The sequence below is a fragment of the Cherax quadricarinatus genome, chromosome 100 (assembly GCF_038502225.1).
Source record: "Cherax quadricarinatus isolate ZL_2023a chromosome 100, ASM3850222v1, whole genome shotgun sequence".
Lineage (NCBI taxonomy): Eukaryota > Metazoa > Arthropoda > Malacostraca > Decapoda > Parastacidae > Cherax > Cherax quadricarinatus.
In genome coordinates, this window is record NC_091391.1 from 1847798 (window position 1) to 1862609 (window position 14812).

Consider the following 14812-nt stretch of genomic DNA (forward strand, 5'->3'; position numbering starts at 1 on the left):
TTTTCAAGAAACATGTTGACATCAGTCAGTTTACTCTCCGACTGTAGCATCGTCGCCCATCCTTCAAAGTACAGGTACTGTACTTCCCACCTCCAGGACTGTAACATCCTCACTCATCCTTCAGAGTACAGGTACTGTACTTCCCACCTCCAGGACTGTAACATCCTCACTCATCCTTCAGAGTACAGGTACTGTACTTCTGACCTCCAGGACTGTAACATCCTCACTCATCCTTCAGAGTACAGGTACTGTACTTCTGACCTCCAGGACTGTAACATCCTCACTCATCCTTCAGAGTACAGGTACTGTACTTCCCACCTCCAGAACTGTAACATCCTCACTCATCCTTCAGAGTACAGGTACTGTACTTCCCACCTCCAGGACAGTAACATCCTCACTCATCCTTCAGAGTACAGGTACTGTACTTCTGACCTCCAGGACTGTAACATCCTCACTCATCCTTCAGAGTACAGGTACTGTACTTCTGACCTCCAGGACTGTAACATCCTCACCCATCCTTCAGAGTACAGGTACTGTACTTCCCACCTCCAGGACTGTAACATCCTCACCCATCCTTCAGAGTACAGGTACTGTACTTCTGACCTCCAGGACTATAACATCCTCACTCATCCTTCAGAGTACAGGTACTGTACTTCTGACCTCCAGGACTGTAACATCCTCACTCATCCTTCAGAGTACAGATACTGTACTTCTGACCTCCAGGATTGTAACATCCTCACTCATCCTTCAGAGTACAGGTACTGTACTTCCCACCTCCAGGACTGTAACATCCTCACTCATCCTTCAGAGTACAGGTACTGTACTTCCCACCTCCAGGACTGTAACATCCTCACTCATCCTTCAGAGTACAGGTACTGTACTTCCCACCTCCAGGACTGTAACATCCTTGCTCATCCTTCAGAGTGCAGGTACTGTACTTCCCACCTCCAGAACTGTAACATCCTCACTCATCCTTCAGAGTACAGGTACTGTACTTCCCACCTCCAGAACTGTAACATCCTCACTCATCCTTCAGAGTGCAGGTACTGTACTTCCCACCTCCAGGACTGTAACATCCTCGCTCATCCTTCAGAGTGCAGTTACTGTACTTCCCACCTCCAGAACTGTAACATCCTCGCTCATCCTTCAGAGTGCAGGTACTGTACTTCCCACCTCCAGGACTGTAACATCCTTGCTCATCCTTCAGAGTACAGGTACTGTACTTCTGACCTCCAGGACTATAACATCCTCACTCATCCTTCAGAGTACAGGTACTGTACTTCTGACCTCCAGGACTATAACATCCTCACTCATCCTTCAGAGTACAGGTACTGTACTTCTGACCTCCAGGACTGTAACATCCTCACTCATCCTTCAGAGTACAGGTACTGTACTTCTGACCTCCAGGATTGTAACATCCTCACTCATCCTTCAGAGTACAGGTACTGTACTTCCCACCTCCAGGACTGTAACATCCTCACTCATCCTTCAGAGTACAGGTACTGTACTTCCCACCTCCAGGACTGTAACATCCTCACTCATCCTTCAGAGTACAGGTACTGTACTTCCCACCTCCAGGACTGTAACATCCTTGCTCATCCTTCAGAGTGCAGGTACTGTACTTCCCACCTCCAGAACTGTAACATCCTCACTCATCCTTCAGAGTACAGGTACTGTACTTCCCACCTCCAGAACTGTAACATCCTCACTCATCCTTCAGAGTGCAGGTACTGTACTTCCCACCTCCAGGACTGTAACATCCTCGCTCATCCTTCAGAGTGCAGTTACTGTACTTCCCACCTCCAGAACTGTAACATCCTCGCTCATCCTTCAGAGTGCAGGTACTGTACTTCCCACCTCCAGGACTGTAACATCCTTGCTCATCCTTCAGAGTGCAGGTACTGTACTTCCCACCTCCAGAACTGTAACATCCTCACTCATCCTTCAGAGTGCAGGTACTGTACTTCCCACCTCCAGGACTGTAACATTCTCACTCATCCTTCATAGTACAGGTACTGTACTTCCCACCTCCAGAACTGTAACATCCTCACTCATCCTTCAGAGTGCAGGTACTGTACTTCCCACCTCCAGAACTGTAACATCCTCACTCATCCTTCAGAGTACAGGTACTGTACTTCCCACCTCCAGAACTGTAACATCCTCACTCATCCTTCAGAGTACAGGTACTGTACTTCCCACCTCCAGAACTGTAACATCCTCACTCATCCTTCAGAGTACAGGTACTGTACTTCCCACCTCCAGTACTGTAACATCCTCACTCATCCTTCAGAGTGCAGGTACTGTACTTCCCACCTCCAGGACTGTAACATCCTCACTCATCCTTCAGAGTACAGGTACTGTACTTCTGACCTCCAGGACTGTAACATCCTCACTCATCCTTTAGAGTACAGGTACTGTACTTCTGACCTCCAGGACTGTAACATCCTCACCCATCCTTCGGAGTACAGGTACTGTACTTCTGACCTCCAGGACTATAACATCCTCACCCATCCTTCAGAGTACAGGTACTGTACTTCTGACCTCCAGGACTGTAACATCCTCACCCATCCTTCTGAGTACAGGTACTGTACTTCTGACCTCCAGGACTGTAACATCCTCACCCATCCTTCAGAGTACAGGTACTGTACTTCTGACCTCCAGGACTGTAACATCCTCACCCATCCTTCAGAGTACAGGTACTGTACTTCTGACCTCCAGGACTGTAACATCCTCACCCATCCTTCTGAGTACAGGTACTGTACTTCTCACCTCCAGGACTGTAACATCCTCACCCATCCTTCAGAGTACAGGTACTGTACTTCTCACCTCCAGGACTGTAACATCCTCACCCATCCTTCAGAGTACAGGTACTGTACTTCTGACCTCCAGGACTGCAACATCCTCACCCATCCTTCAGAGTACAGGTACTGTACTTCTGACCTCCAGGACTGTAACATCCTCACCCATCCTTCAGAGTACAGATACTGTATTTCTGACCTCCAGGACTGCAACATCCTCCCCCATCCTTCAGAGTACAGGTACTGTACTTCTGACCTCCAGGACTGTAACATCCTCGCCCATCCTTCAGAGTACAGGTACTGTACTTCCCACCTCCAGAACTGTAACATCCCCACCCATCCTTCAGAGTACAGACACTGCACTTCCCACCTCCAGGACTTCAATCCCTTGGGGGGCTGGAATTATTTCCCCATAAACCATGCATGTTCCAGAAGGCAGCTAAAAGGCTGGCAACCATTTCCATGTTCATTGTCTAAGTCGAAGAAGTCATTAATGTGTTGTGACTTATTTTAGTGGTTACTAAGGTAAAAATCTAGATCAAAACATTAACTGGTAAAGTGCAGCTACAGGATAATGTTAAGTGATAACTACATTCATGGGGAGGGGGAGAACATGGAGGAATGAGAAGCAGTGAGGTTTGATCTAACGAAGGGGTCGGTCAGGTTCACTTCCTTGAATAAAGAGTCGCTTACCAAGGAACCACCCTTCAGGAGCAAGTACGTAATTCTGAAACACCAAATTAGCCTAGAGAACACTGCAATGATCACAGCTCTACTGTGGGTAATTTTATTTTATAAATTTTTAAAAGATTGTAGTTTGTCAAAAACATAATATATTTAGAAAAAATACAAGTAAAAATATATAACTTGTTCCCTCTTAACCATGTGAAATGCATTGTTTTAAGCTTAATTAAGCTGTGTTACTTAATATTGCATAGAATGTGAATGGCAGATTATAATATACATTACTAGAAGAGGCATCAAATATTCGTTAACTGTTTTTGCTCACAGGTTTTGATGTGTTTTCAATGACTATACATGTATTAGGAATGTGATTAACTGTCTTAAGTTGAGGTGAATTATGAGGATAGCCAGTGATAGTTGTTGGTAGTATTTCATCATGAATCAAAAATATTTACAGTATACACATGTAATTTATGTTTTATTTATATCAAAGACTAAAAAGGCACGATACTGTGAATGGAACAGTGAGCAGATAACCTGCACATAGGAGAAAAAACTTTGTATGACATTTTGGTCCGACTTGGACCACTAAATAGTCACACACTAACTCCATACCTTCATGCTGCAGTGTGTGACTAATTAATGGTCAGAGTCGGGCTGAAATATCATCATAAGTTTCTTTCTCGTATGTGAGGGTTATTTGCGTGTGGTGCTTTATTTACTGTGTTAATTAAAACATTTGTTTTTTCAACAAACCGGCCATATCCCAGCAAGGCAGGGTGACCTAAAAAGAAAAACGAAAGATAACCAAAAGTTCCAGATGTGGGTCATTGTATAACTAAGACCCACATCAGGAAACACTTGTCCTGCTTCCTGACGAACCCTACCTAACCTAACTTAAGATATAGAGCCACATAGTCAAATATGATTTTATATTAAGGTAATTTGTATTACCCCAAGCTCTCCGCATAGAAATAAACTTGCTACCAATTGTAAGGTTTATGATTTTTAAGGACAGAAAATTTATGCAGATGACAGAAATTCATTGAGCCCTTATGGAAAACTGAAATTCTGAGTGTAATGCATATGCTGACAAGTAAGACATGTGCAGCAGTTAGGTATCTTTATTCTGAAAAGTTTCAGTTACTCAGTAGACCTCTCAGTCAAGTACAGAAGAGGTAGAAGCAGTAGAGATGTGAAGACGATGTCATCAGTCCGTCAGCCTTGAAGACGTAGTTTTGGGGTGGTCAGTCCCTCAGCTTGGAGAAGAGTGTTGTTCCATATTCTGGAACATTGTTCCAGATACCTGTCAGTATTATATACCATTTTCGTATTCAGTGCATATGCTTATAAAAATATTCGACAACACTGATTTCCTTACAGAAACCTCCCAATATTTTTTTCTCCCAGCCTACAGTATAAACATCAATGCAGTTATTGCAACATGTTCATTATTAATATGAAGACAGAACTGAGCTAAACCAAAATAGAGTAAAAAGAACTATTGACAAAATAAGAAAGACAAATTTAAATGTTTTGATGAAAGTTAAGACACGTGTGCAACATCTGGTTATCTTTATTGTAGACGTTTTGCCATCCAGTGGCTTTATCAAAACAGATTCTAGGACATAATTAGAATACAGAAGATCTATATACAAAAGATGTGGTAATCAGTCCCTCAGCCTTGGAGGTGGTGTTTACAACACCGTGGTTGTAGAGATTCTGAAGCACGGGTAAGGAGACTTTAAATGTTTTCTTGAAATTGCTTGTATATGGTGTCAAGGGTTGTCAGCCCTTGTGGCACGATCTTACACCAGGTCTCATGATCGATGTTCTGGTCAGTCAGACTCTTAGGGCCGGCAACCACACGGAGGCAGTTACTGGTTATATATTATGTATATATACTTAGTGATTATAACCATAATTTTTAAACAGGTGGACAGGTAAGCCAGTGGAAGGCCTCGGTCAGATGACCAAAAGCTCCAGCATCAGGAAACACTTGTCCTGTTTCCTGACAAACCTGACCTAACCTAACTGGTTATGATTCAGTAACATGAGAGCTCCACAAATAATCTTTCTTCTCACATTTCCTCTTTAAGTTTCAAAACAATTCATAATTATTAATATAATTCTACCCTCTGTACAGGGCTTCACTCCTTTACTGGTTTTAACCCTTAAACTGTCCAAACAGATCTATGTTCACATGCGTAGTGCTCCAAAAGTAAATCTACGTTTTTTTTACATATTTTCAAATATAACAAAAAACATAGATCAAAGTTTTTTTTACACATTTTCAAATGTAAAAAAAACAACAAGAAGATCTACATTATTTTACATACTTTCAAATGTTGAAAAAACGTAGATCTACATTTGGACAGTTTAAGGGTTAATAAAGAAATTTACTAGATAGCACAAAAGATTTTCCAGTTGGTGTTTATTTTGAGGTCATTTAAAAATGAACACCACTAGCCATAAGCTTTTTCGAAATTGGTGGAATCGTTTTATATTTTGCACCTATCAGACTTCACATTAACATGCATAGACTGAGAGCTTACTGCATTAACACTGAAGAAATGATACAACAGAAAGCTGGATTGGAAATTATTTGCAATAAACTCTCATTTTTTTGACCTCGTTGGCTATCTCCTCCAGGGTGACCCAAAGAAAAAAAAGCATTCACCATCTTTCAGTCATTTGCTATCTTGCCAGAGGTCCACTGGCATAATTCAAATTACCCTCTGACTGCATTATCCCTGCCCCTCCTACAGAGCACAAGCACTGCCCTTCTTATCTTTAGGGAAATAGATATATTTCTCAATAGTCTAATCTTTTCCAAGTAACTGGATAAATTTATTTACGTGGGCTTAATAAATACTCTATGATAGGTACATTACTAGTAGTGTAGATAAATGGTTCAGAGAAAGGACAAGGTGATGATTGAGTCACATATGCAACACTTGGGTATCTGTATTGTGGAAATACTCACCAACAAGTGACTTCCTCAGTCCTTTGGGACTGATTACCTCAAACTACTTATCTCCCACCATTCCTCTCCATACCTGACTGAGGATGCCACTTGTTGGTGAAACATTCCACAGTAAAGATACCCAAGTGTTGCATATGTATCTCTCATTACTAGTAGTGTTTATAAATCTTTATTTTGCTGGATCGAGACTGCCTTTGCTTCCTTGTCGGAGTTCATAGATTGGAGCCTTTAGCACTTAACAAATATACATGTTCACAAGTACTTTGCTATAACATTTTCCATATAAGTGTATGTTTCAATCTTCCAAAAACCTGTGTCATACCAAATACAGAATGTTAAGTTGCTGATCACAGTCTGTGCTATAACTAGTTTCTAAATACTGCTGCATACATTAAAAGAAATATGTACAGGAGGGCTCCACTTATACAGCAGGTTAGGTTCCAGGCTACTGTAGGATCCCACTTATACAGCAGGTTAGGTTCCAGGCTACTGTAGGATCCCACTTATACAGCAGGTTAGGTTCCTGGCTACTGTAGGACCCTGCTTATAGAGCATGTTAGGTTCCAGACTACTGTAGGACCCTGCTTACAGAACATGTTAGGTTCCAGACTACTGCAGGGACCCACTTATACATCAAGTTGGGTCTGGGCTATTGTAGGATCCCACTTATACAGCAGGTTAGGTTCCAAGCTACTGTAGGGCCCCACTTACATAGCAGGTTAGATTCTGGGCTACTGTAGGGCCTCTCTTATATAGCAGGTTAGGTTCCAGGCTACTGTAGGATCCCACTTATACAGCAGGTTAGGTTCCAGGCTACTGTAGGATCCCACTTATACAGCAGGTTAGGTTCCAGGCTACTGTAGGATCCCACTTATACAGCAGGTTAGGTTCCAGGCTACTGTAGGATCCCACTTATACAGCAGGTTAGGTTCCAGGCTACTGTAGGATCCCACTTATACAGCAGGTTAGGTTCCAGGCTACTGTAGGATCCCACTTATACAGCAAGTTAGGTTCCAGGCTACTGTAGGATCCCACTTATACAGCAAGTTAGGTTCCAGGCTACTGTAGGATCCCACTTATACAGCAAGTTAGGTTCCAGGCTACTGTAGGATCCCACTTATACAGCAGGTTAGGTTCAGGGCTACTATAGGGCCCTGCATATACAGCAAGTTAGGTTCCAGGCTACTGTAAGGATCCCTGCTTATACAGCAGGTTAGGTTCCAGGCTACTGTAGGATCCCACTTATACAGCAGGTTAGGTTCCAGGCTACTGTAGGATCCCACTTATACAGCAGGTTAGGTTCCAGGCTACTGTAGGATCCCACTTATACAGCAGGTTAGGTTCCAGGCTACTGTAGGCCCCGCTTATACAGCAGGTTAGGTTCCAGGCTACTGTAGGCCCCACTTATACAGCAGGTTAGGTTCCAGGCTACTGTAGGCCCCGCTTATACAGCAGGTTAGGTTCCAGGCTACTGTAGGCCCCACTTATACAGCAGGTTAGGTTCCAGGCTACTGTAGGCTCCCACTTATACAGCAAGTTAGGTTCCAGGCTACTGTAGGATCCCACTTATACAGCAGGTTAGGTTCCAGGCTACTGTAGGATCCCACTTATACAGCAAGTTAGGTTCCAGGCTACTGTAGGGCCCTGCTTATACAGCAAGTTAGGTTCCAGGCTACTGTAGGGCCCTGCTTATACAGCAGGTTAGGTTCAGGGCTACTATAGGGCCCTGCATATACAGCAAGTTAGGTTCCAGGCTACTGTAGGGCCCTGCTTATACAGCAGGTTAGGTTCCAGGCTACTGTAGGGCCCTGCTTATACAGCAGGTTAGGTTCCAGGCTACTGTAGGGCCCTGCTTATACAGCAGGTTAGGTTCCAGGCTACTGTAGGGCCCTGCTTATACAGCAGGTTAGGTTCCAGGCTACTGTAGGGCCCTGCTTATACAGCAGGTTAGGTTCCAGGCTACTGTAGGGCCCTGCTTATACAGCAGGTTAGGTTCCAGGCTACTGTAGGGCCCTGCTTATACAGCAGGTTAGGTTCCAGGCTACTGTAGGGCCCTCCTTATACAGCAGGTTAGGTTCCAGGCTACTGTAGGGCCCTGCTTATACAGCAGGTTAGGTTCCAGGCTACTGTAGGGCCCTGCTTATACAGCAGGTTAGGTTCCAGGCTACTGTAGGGCCCTGCTTATACAGCAGGTTAGGTTCCAGGCTACTGTAAGGCCCTGCTTATACAGCAGGTTAGGTTCCAGGCTACTGTAGGGCCCTGCATATACAGCAGGTTAGGTTCCAGGCTACTGTAAGGCCCTGCTTATACAGCAGGTTAGGTTCCAGGCTACTGTAGGGCCCTGCTTATACAGCAAGTTAGGTTCCAGGCTACTGTAGGGCCCTGCTTATACAGCAAGTTAGGTTCCAGGCTACTGTAGGGCCCTGCTTATACAGCAAGTTAGGTTCCAGGCTACTGTAGGACCCTGCTTATACAGCAGGTTAGGTTCCAGGCTACTGTAGGGTCCTGCTCATACAGCAAGTTAGGTTCCAGGCTACTGTAGGATCCCACTTATACAGCAAGTTAGGTTCCAGGCTACTGTAGGATCCCACTTATACAGCAAGTTAGGTTCCAGGCTACTGTAGGATCCCACTTATACAGCAAGTTAGGTTCCAGGCTACTGTAGGACCCTGCTTATACAGCAGGTTAGGTTCCAGGCTACTGTAGGGCCCTGCTTATACAGCAAGTTAGGTTCCAGGCTACTGTAGGACCCTGCTTATACAGCAGGTTAGGTTCCAGGCTATTGTAGGGCCCTGCTTATACAGCAGGTTAGGTTCCAGGCTACTGTAGGGCCCCACTTATACAGCAAGTTAGGTTCCAGGCTACTGTAGGGCCCTGCTTATACAGCAAGTTAGATTCCATTGTAAAGTGAAAGTTGCTGTAAAATGAATCATAGCCCTTTTTTTTTCACTTTCAAATGCATATAAAAGCCCGATAATATGTTTACACTATCATATATTAAGTGAGCAAGGGATCTAGGCCTAAAAATGCATATACAGTACACACATTACTTAAAATATTTTTATCCTTAACTTATAGCGAGTGGTGAATGTATTTATTGTAGGAAGTCTGAATAAATGAAGAATGGGCATAATTGAACACCACTGTATTAGCAAACGTAAAGCAAAGTGCCGTCAAGTGAAGCGCTGTAAAGTGAAGTGCTGTAAAGTGAAGTGCTGTAAAGTGAAGTGCTGTAAAGTGAAGTGCTGTAAAGTGAAGTGCTGTAAAGTGAAGCGCTGTAAAGTGAAGTGCTGTAAAGCAAAGTGCTGTAAAGTGAAGCACTGTAAAGTGAAGTGCTGTAAAGTGAAGTGCTGTAAAGTGAAGCACTGTAAAGTGAAGTGCTGTAAAGTGAAGTGCTGTAAAGTGAAGCACTGTAAAGTGAAGTGCTGTAAAGTTAAGTGCTGTAAAGTTAAGTGCTGTAAAGTTAAGTGCTGTAAAGCGAGGCCTTCCTGTAATTAAAATAGTTGTCAAGTCACGAAATTATAATTGTCTCACATCTGATCTCTCTCATACTATTCTGCTCAATATATTGTAAACTATTTTCTCAGGTCTTTGTTATTCTTTGATGTTACGAGACACACATCTCTTCCGAAGAGTTTCTGTACGATTCTTGTGGGTTTGGTGCTTAGTTTTGATTGTGATAATACTAATCCTGAGTTTGTGTTATTACAAAGCTATCTTTAACCCTTTGACTGTCGCAACCCCCAATCCTGAGGTGTCTCCTGGTGTCGCAAAATTTAAAAAAAAAAAATTATTTTTTCTTACTAAATGATAGAGAATCTTTTCCCGATTGTAATGACACCAAAAAAACGAAATTTGATGGAAAACTGACGGAATTATGCTCTCGCGAAGTTAGCGACCTCGGCGCTGTTTACAAATCGGCGATTTCGCCCACTTTGAGCCCTATTTTCAGCTAATTCCATTGTTCCAGTCGCCCAAACTCATAGCTATTTCTTTAGAACTCCATTTTTTCTATCGATTGAGTACAAGAAACTGCCCATTTACCAATTTCAACTACCTAATAATGTGGTCAGAAATTTGCAATTTGGCCAATTTCACGAAAACTAAAAAATATGACAATTTCAAAATAAGGTCCAGAATGAACAATGCAGATATTCCTGGCTCTAAAATAACATTTTCTTTGTTCATCAGTCATGTCTCCAGGCCCCTCTGATATTACTCTTGCTTTCTATTTTGAATTTTTATTCAAACAAAAAATAGAAGATTTACTGTTATGCAGACTACTGCAATACTGTAATAATTGTATAAATAACATAAACCCATTCATGACTGCATATTAGAATGGCTAGTTGGACATTTATTGGACAGTTCAGTTTAATATGTTTATTATGCACCCCATACCCATCCTGTGGGTGGTAGTCAAAAGATTACAGAGGTACATAATTGGTCCAGGGACTGGACTCCAAAGTTTTGATAGCTGGACAATGGCATCATTTGTTTACTTTTGAACATCGGCAAAAATCAAACATTTCCCCTACTTTGAGCTCCATTTCTAGGTTCTTTTTATAGTAAAATCAATCAAAATCACCTCTGTTTCTATAATATATTTTCCATTCTATCAAATGAGACAAAGAAAACGAGAATACAACCATAAATACTATACGAAAATAGACCACAAAATTGGCATTTTAATTAAAAAAACGGTCGGAGTTTTTTTTTTCTCATTATGCACTGCGTGTTCCAGGATTTTTTTTATATGGTGCACACTGACCACACAGACCCATTCTCTCACATGTGGGCCTACCAGCTTTCTCCTGCTTGATTTGAAGCCGCTAGAATTTGTGAGTATATATACGTCAAACACAGTACCTCGTAAGACGTATGTATACGGCCGCGACAGTCAAAGGGTTAATTTTTCTGAAAAATCTTGTCAGAATAATGTCATATGAGTCAGAATGATAAGACTTTTATTCCTCTCACCCAAACTGAATGTTAAGATGAAACGGTAAATCGTAATTTTGAATTCTTGGTATGAATGTGGTTTTTTCTAAACTGTTCTTCCATTTGCTCACTAGTGCATTAAGACACCTGGAATTATATATGGCAATGTAATAAAATAGAGCTGACTGTGAAACTTTAATTCCCCTCTTTTGAAATTACATAATACAGTGGTACCTCGAGTTTCGTACAGCTCCCAACTCAAACAATTATGTAAGTGTATTTTTGTAAGTGCTTTTGTAAGTGTATTTTTGGGGGTATGAAACGGACTAATCTAATTTACATTATTCCTTATGGGAGCAAATTCATTCGGTAACGGCACTCAAACAGCCTTCTGGAACAAATTAAGTTTGTAACTCGAGGTACCACTGTATAACGATTTTCAACATTATGTTGGACCTGATTGTTGAACTTTAATTCTTTTTTTAAATTTTATAACATAAGGATTTTCAACATTTTGTTAGATTTGATACAGCACTCTGTGATCCTTGTGGGTTTAGTGCTTAATTTTGATTGTAATAATTATAATGGAGTAATAATAATTATGTCTGGAGGTAATTGTCTGGCTCGTTAAATTTGTTCATTTATATGGTGTATCGTCATTAACATCTCATGTTTTAAAGATTATATTTGTACAGTGGTACCTTGGGATACAAACAGCTCAAAGCTCGAACAATTATGTAGGTGCTTTTGTAAGTGTATTTTTGGGGGTTCGAAATGGATTAATCCAATTTATATTATTTCTTATGGAAATAAATTCATTCGGTATCAGCACTAGAACAGCCTTCTGGAATGAATTAAGTTTGTATCCCAAGGTGCCACTGTATTCTCAAAATAATCATTAAATCTCATGTGTGTTTTACCTTATATTATTATTATTATTATAATCAAGGGGGAAGCACTAAACCCGTAGGATTATACAGCGCCTATGGGGGGATGGAAGGCATTCAGGCTTAATTCAGGGAACTGGAGCACAGATCCAATTCCCTAGATCAAGAGCCCCTCACCAGCGTCAAGGAGCCTTCCTTGAGGGGGTTTTACCTTATAAGACAAGTAAATCAATTAGGGAACACTACCCTTAAAATTTATCTCTTCAAGAAATTTCTTTTATGGATTTTTTCATTTAAAAAGTGTAAATATTTTAAGTTTTGTAGCAAAACTATTATCATTACAGGAAGACTCCATGTATACAGCTTCCCTTTTCGGTGTTCCACATTTTCGTTGGCTTTCAATTGAGTTATTTTTTATTATGTTCGGTGCTTTTACCACTCTTCTGCTGCTTTTGTACAACAATTGTGTAAGGGAAGGACGACCAGCGCCGTATTTTAAGGTAGGTATTGTATGTACTTTGTATTTACTGTGCTTTTTTATCTTTTTTTTATGCCTGGCTGTACTCAGCACTTAATATATGATAGTGTAAACACATTATCAGGCTTTTTAGACGTATTCGATAATGAAAAAACGACTTTTCCACCCATGGGTAATTTTCACTTATAATTTGGGGGTTGCAAACCTTAGAGTCATACAACCAGGGCCCACCTGTATGCAGGTTTCAGTAAAAAAGCAATTTAAACACTTAGGAATTATATTTCAACATTTCAGAGTAGTTTGAGGCATTTTCTGACTTAATTCATTTTTTAGCTAAAATTATCACACTTTTAATTAATCATAACTGCTGCTACAATTGCATTTTCTGGGAGAAATTAAGCCAAGTCGTGGTATGAACTTATTCATGGTGTATATATTTGTTGTGTGAGTTATTAATTTGCTTAGTATACATAATTATTTATCAGGTCAGTTTTGTCCCAGGATGTGACCCACACCAGTCGACTAACACCCAGGATGTGACCCACACCAGTCCACTAACACCCAGGATGTGACCCACACCAGTCCACTAATACCCAGGATGTGACCCACACCAGTCGCCTAACACCCAGGATGTGACCCACACCAGTCGACTAACACCCAGGATGTGACCCACACCAGTCGACTAACACCCAGGATGTGACCCACACCAGTCGACTAACACCCAGGATGTGACCCACACCAGTCGACTAACACCCAGGTATCCATTTTACTGATGGGGAACATGGACAACCAGTGTAAAGAAACACATCCAGTGTTTCTACCCTCGCCGGGAATTGAACCCGGACACTTGCTGTGTGAAGTGAGAGCTTTAACCACCATGCCATGAGGCACATATGACAATGTTTCTGCCAGTAGCTTCTTTTGTGTTTCACATTTTGTAATATGTCATCCACACATTGTAAACTTTACAAAAAAAAAAAATTGAAATTTGTTTAAATTTAAATACAGTTTCTTGTATGTGCAGGTTATTTGGGTATCGGACCCACATAAAGTTAGGGAAAACTTGTAACTTGTACTTACATAGTTCTCATCTTCGGTCAGTAGGTAACCCTACAAGGGGGTTCCTTTATGTATTTGGTCAGGGCTCTTAACCCAAGGAATTTGTGATACCATCCTCTTCCTCTGGATCAAATCTAACTGCTTCCTATTCCCCAGGTGTTGCATGACACCCTTCTGGTTTAGCACTTGTTCATATAAATGGTACTTGGTTCGACTACAAGCACATACAGTACGTATTTGGAAGAGGATTTAAACAATATTAATGGTAATTATACTTTATTTATACAAAAAATTTAAACGTACCAGTATTCTGTCTTCATTTATACCAAAATTTTGGCTGTAATAGAATACTGCTGTGTGTCTGGAAAAACAAGGTCCCATAACAAACATTTTCAATAAAAGTGTCCCAAGTGTCTCTCCATGTCTGTTTCTCTCAAACTTTTACAAGTGACTAAAAGAAAATGTAATGTCTATGCTATGACATTCAGCGCTGACCACTGATCGTTTAGCTTTTAATTTTTATTGTAATACAGCCTCTTCTCACTTAGTGACGTACTTGTTTACCGATGACTCGGACTTACGACAGGCTCTCTGACCAGTATGCATACCTAAATAATGTATATTAGAGCTCATTTCCTCTATTCTCTTTATTACAATATACAGTACACTATGGGGGAAGTTCGTGAGGCAGTAGGTAAAATGAAAGGGGGTAAGGCAGCCGGGATTGATGGGATAAAGATAGAAACAGAAATGTTAAAAGCAGGTGGGGATATAGTTTTGGAGTGGTTGGTGCAATTATTTAATAAATGTATGGAAGAGGGTAAGGTACCTAGGGATTGGCAGAGAGCATGCATAGTTCCTTTGTATAAAGGCAAAGGGGACAAAAGAGAGTGCAAAAATTATAGGGGGATAAGTCTGTTGAGTATACCTGGTAAAGTGTATGGTAGAGTTATTATTGAAAGAATTAAGAGTAAGATGG